This window comes from Myodes glareolus, chromosome 4 (genome assembly GCF_982192425.1).
Source record: "Myodes glareolus chromosome 4, mMyoGla1.1, whole genome shotgun sequence".
In the NCBI taxonomy this organism is placed as follows: Eukaryota; Metazoa; Chordata; class Mammalia; order Rodentia; family Cricetidae; genus Myodes; species Myodes glareolus.
This window is the reverse complement of record NC_142029.1, coordinates 19,985,394-19,990,970: the sequence shown is the minus strand read 5'-3', so window position 1 is coordinate 19,990,970 and position 5,577 is coordinate 19,985,394. Positions and strand designations below refer to the sequence as shown.

Genomic DNA, 5,577 nt, shown 5'->3' with positions numbered 1-5,577 from the left:
AGTGTGCATTGTCTCATTTACTCGACAAATATTTATTGAGCACCTATTACATAGCCAGCCCCAGGTAGACACACAGGTTACAGCACCGAAGGGCGAGCCAGACCAATTCAACCACTGCACTCCTGGAGGAGGGGAATGACGGGGGGAGGGGACGGGCTGGGCTTCTGAGAGGTCAGAACCTTGAGAAGTGTTCAGTTGGCCCAGGGGGAGGGAGTAGATGGGAGCAGGAAGAGCGCCTCAGAAGGGGCTCTCCAGTAGAGGTTGAGAGTGAAGGCTGCAGACAGAAGAGGCTGGCCTGGCCTGGCCTGGCCTGGGCTGGAGGGCTCCCATGTAGCACTAGGGAGCTGTGATAAAGGCAATGAGAAGCCTTGGGTGAAGAAAGGTCACAATCAGGTCCTTCCTTCCTTCCTACTTCCTCCTTCTCCCTCCTCTTTTTCCCTCCTTTCCTTCCTTTTTTGTCTTCCCTCCCTCCCTCTTTCCCTCCCTCTCTCCTTCACTTTTCTCCCACACCTTATTTGTCCTAGGCAAGTTTCTAAGACTGAGTTACAACCGAAGCCCTTTTTATTGCTTTTATTTTGAGACAGTGTCAAAATTGACTTGTCTGAGCTTCTCTGTAGCCTAGGCAGACCTTGAACTCAGGATCCCTCTGCCTCAAGCTCCTGAAGTAGCTGGGATTACAGGCCCATACCACCGGGGCTGACTTCTAGATTGGGTCTTAGAGTCAACCTGAAAGATGAGGTTGTCCCAGGGAAAGCTAGGAATTCTTCATATGGTCCATGGTTATTTGAGCACAGTTGTTGGCTGGGCCTTGGGAAGCCCGGCACACATAGGCAAGGCTGTTGCTGCAGCGTCCTGGGGTTGGGTTCATCCAAGGCCAAGCACCAACTGCATCAGGGCCAGTACCTGGGTGCTGGTTCTCTCTGTGACTTCCAAGCCCAGTCCCAGCCCTCCGGAACCAGAGGCACTGGGGACGTGCAGCGCTACAATCTATAAGACGCTCAGAAGCAGGCAAGGCAGAAGGCCCCGGAGCTGCCTTCTGGGAGAGATTTTCATCAGGACAGCTGCAGGGTGAGCGGCCTCCAAGCAGAGGTGGTCAGCTGGCCTTGCACCACACCCAAGGACCTCCCGGGACACTGCAAATGCAGGTGGTTTGCTGCAGTCTCGTCTCATTAGCTCTGGAGAACTATGTACTGTGACACCTAAGTCCTCATAAGCAATAGTGTGGTGTAGCCAAGGTGTATGTGGCAGTGGAGGGGGTGTGGAGTGGGAGACTCCAAGGGCAGACTCTGCTGCCTCAGACTTGCCTGTTCCACACAGCCCTCTTTACACACACACACACACACACACACACACACACACACACACACACCTGACATATTTTTCCTGCTAAGCTCTGTGCTGAACACTGAGACACTACCATGTTTCTCCCCCCCCTCCCAGGTGTTTAATCTGGAGAAATTTGTTTGAGCATCTCTGGGCTTATAGAGCACTTTCCAGCTCCCACTGGCTCACCAGCTCACTCACCAGCTTACCAGGAGCAGGGCATCTTCAGGTTGCAGATAACTAAGCTAGAGGAGTCTCCTGCTGTCTGATTTTTCTGACTGGAGTCCAGGAGGAGGAACTGTCTCAAAGTTGCAGTCTTAAGAGCCAGAAATGGCTGAGGACATGGCAGAGGCGACTCTCCTAGATTTGCTTGTGAGTCTGGAACACTGTGTGGGCAGCAGGGAAGACTGAACTTGAGGGGGTCTTAGGGGAACAGAGCCTGAGATGTCAGTGTGTGAACTTTCAGAGGAAGAGGGAGGAGGAGAAGGGGAGGAGGGGGAGGAGAGGAGGACACCAGAAGTTACATTGAGGCCCAGGTGTGTGTGTGTGTGTGTGTGTGTGTGTGTGTCCATCCAGGGTTACACAAACTCTCTCATGCACATAGTTAAATAATATAGACATATATACACACTCACATGCACACAGAGACATAGACACACACTTTAAAAACACAAAGAAAATTTAGCATGCACATGTATAATACATACATATACATATAGATGATGCATAGATACACATACTTTCTTACTGACACACAGACATGCTTTACTGGACACATAAAACAGTGACCACACACACAAATAAACACACAGCTCTGTATACATCTATGACCCCAATTTCCCTTTTACATACAGCTTCGCATCTCAACCTGAGTGTAGTTTATTGATTCTTCAGTATTAAAAAATGTATTTCTGCATTTTTAAACCACAATTCTTGCTCAGGATATCCTAATCCTTAATATCAGATGATTTGCAGTTGACATGAGATGGTAGGGTGGTTTTTCTTCCTATTCGTTATAATCAATACATCATTTGTAAAGCCTTTAATAGAGATAAATGAAGATCCGCTTTTACCTCATCGTAAAATGGCCACCCTTGCCCCTTGAAAACAAGCTTTGTCAGTCAGTCTATAGATTCTGCTGGAACAGGAAGCTCCCTTCTAAATCAGTGCGGCTTGTCTTGTGAGTGGTTCTCCTAGGAACTTGCTTACATGGCTCAACACTCTAGCCCCCACCCCATAGAGCTCCTGTTCCACTCAGCTGATGGGACAACATGGGCTCCTTCCCACAAGGATGTACCCATATCCTCAGAAACGCAACTCTGTGAATTTGCCCTGTCCACATTAGTGGACAGAGGTGTACATATGTGTGGATCCACTAGAACATGCATGCTTAGATATATGTACACTTCTTCTAGTGCGTACAGAATCTGCCTATATATATTTTTTCATAGGCTCCTGTAACCCACATACACCTTGCTCTGTGTGTGTGTGTGTCTGTCTGTCTGTTTGCATAAGATGCCAGAGATGCAGACTTTAAATTTTACTGAGGAATGGGTAACAATTATTTGGAGCTGTGTATTTTTAACTTCGGCGTCTAAGGTTTAATTAAACAACTTATTTTTGCCCCTGCGGCCTTATGCTGCATTTCCTGGGAGACCAGCAGGTAAGGTGTTTGGCACCGGGAATGACACCAGCAGGTGACACAGAACAGGCACAGGAGGTTCCCTTCATTTGCTACGAGAAGGGAACCCCCAGGGACCTAAAGGTCAAAGAAAGTTCTGGAGCTCGTAGATAGAACAGGTTTAGAAGTCAGAGCCAAGGGCTGGAGAGCCGGCTCAGCTGTTAAGAGCCTATATTGCTCTTGTAGAGAACCTGAGTTCAGTTCCCAGAACCCACATCTGACAGCTCACAAGGGCCTGTAACTCTGACTTCAGGGGTTCTGACCCCTTCTTCTGGACTTTTGGAGAGCACCTGCAAACATGTGTGCATAGACCCATATATACAGAATTTTTTTAAAAAAGAGGGAGAGAGAGAGAGATCTTTTAAAATTAAAGCCATCAGAAGGTTAACACTGTTTTAGAGAGGGAGAGGGAGGGAGAGGAGAGGGAGGGGAAGAGAGGGAGGGGGAAGGAGGAAGGGAGAGAGGGCGGGATTTTAAAGTTAAAACCATCAGAAGGCTAACAATGTTTGTCTTCCAGAAAGCCCACTGTGAGCATCTTCAAGGCCAAGAGCTAGTCTGCAGTAGAGGGCTCCTCTTTCTTCTGAGACGGTCCCTGTAAAACAAGCCTTGTTGAACCGAACCATTAACAGGAAAGCGGACCCATGGGAGATGCAGGGCAAGGGCTTTGTGACCCTCTGCCATGAGTCATATGGGAGAACTAGCTTCTCTCTGACCCTCAAAAGCTGTTCCAGTCAGGGCCACTAGAGACTCACACATGGAAGAAATGTCACCCCTGCCTGGTGCCCTTCTAACGAATGGACAAGCAATAAAAAACTCAGAAAAGACCTGGCCTTACATAAGATCCAGCACAGCTGGCAGCCATTGGTGTCAGGCATGACTCTGAACCAGAGCTGTGTGACCTCAGTCTGTTAGCTAAACCTGGCTTCCCTTCCTCCCCAGAGAGGCCTGTCACACAGGCATACATGAGGCTGTCGGGGTTCCTCAGAGGGGCCTACAATATGTGACAAATAAGTCTTTGAAGATGGCCCTTGTCTGAGACTTGCCGTTCACATCAAAAGGAGGCCACTTGTTCAAGTATGGGGAAAATGGGTTACAGTGCCTAGAACACTGGTATTTACAGAGCTTTTTAGGAAAAGTGTTTATTTTTATGTTCCTACCACCCATGTGAAGAACACACAGGGCCTTTTAATTCTGTAGAGAAATCAATGAGGCCCTGGAGGAGGGTTGTTTTCTTTGCTTCAAAGCCACACAACCAGCATATGGAGCTAAACTCAAACCCAGCCTGGGGCTGTGCTTTCTTGACCCAGAACATTCCAAAGGAGTTCAGACTCCAGAGGATAGCTTTATAAACCCTCTCTGGGTGGCATGGGGAGATTGAGCCCCCTCAGTCAGAGTGTGGCCCCAGACTCTACCCGAGTGTGCTTTGGAATCAACCTAACTGATTCAAACCATAAGTAAGGACCCGTGAGAAAGTAAAAGATCCAGAGGAAAGGCAGAGCCGGCGATGGCCCTCTGCTGTCACAAAGTAGCCGTGGCATTGCAGGAGGCTTACATAGGTGTGGGAAATCGCCATAGGAAGAAGCCATGTCACCCCCGAGAGAGATCTTCCTAGGATGCAGCAACACATTCATCCTTAAAGTCAAGCTCAGAGAAGTCACACCAGCTGAGTAGACTCGAGTCTCATTGCTGGGAAGTGTCCATGACCCCAGCCTGACCTGGGATAAGGCAGAGCTCCATTCTCCTCAGTAAGGGTAATGCAGCCACTTCATTATTGGCTTAATATATCCTTTGATGGGTTGGACCTGCTGGGCTGGCCTGGAGTATTAGCTGGGTTAATTGGCCCTTCAAACGAACAACCAGTTTAATCAAGGAGGTAATGCCTTCAGCTATTCAATTATGCCTACCTCTGGACATGCGGCTTCCATTCCTGCCCCAGCACCCTGGGAGTAGAGGAAGGGAGAGTGAAATCTGCCAGTGCGCGTGCACACTGCAGTGTGTGCATCCAGTCGTTGTTCACAGGAGGTGAACTGGAGCAAACTGGAGTCAGCTGAGACTGTCAGGCCAGCATCCAACCTTGGCTGTCGGCTGTGTGGTCTCACCTTCCAGCTATGACCAGCTCTGCTAAAGGGGGTTTGCAATACTCGTCAGCAAATGGGGTGTGTGTTTGAAAGAGTGGAGAAGGGGAGACAGGGAAGGAGGGAGGGAGGGAGAGAGAGATATACACAAAGAATCAAAGACACAGAGAGACTGAAACAGAGACCAAGAGTAAGAGTGAGGGACGAGATCTCTGTGGTGTTAAATGAAACTATTTATGTCAATGTCAGACCATGAAGACCCACATTCACACCACACACACACACACACACTCACACAAACACACATTTGCATTAACCACTGTTTATCTTATAAACCCCTCCTATTTACGCCTAAGCTTCTCACAGAACTATATTTAAATCCTCATTCTCCACTCAGTTAGGAGGCTGGAGAGATGGCTCAGTGGTTAAGAGCCCAAACTGTCTCTCCTAGTTAGGGTTTCTATTGCTGTGAAGAGACCAAGGCAAGACCATGACCAA

The 5,577-nt window shown here is 48.6% G+C and overlaps 1 long non-coding RNA gene across 1 annotated transcript; it reads left to right on the top strand.

Moving 5' to 3' along the window:
• The first annotated feature begins 209 nt into the window (after positions 1-209).
• LOC125393570 (uncharacterized) lies at positions 210-3,883 on the top strand. The gene is made up of 3 exons (XR_007229858.3): positions 210-1,068; positions 1,441-1,695; positions 3,522-3,883. It is a non-coding gene; the product is annotated as an uncharacterized LOC125393570 (long non-coding RNA).
• The last annotated feature ends 1,694 nt before the right edge of the window (positions 3,884-5,577 follow it).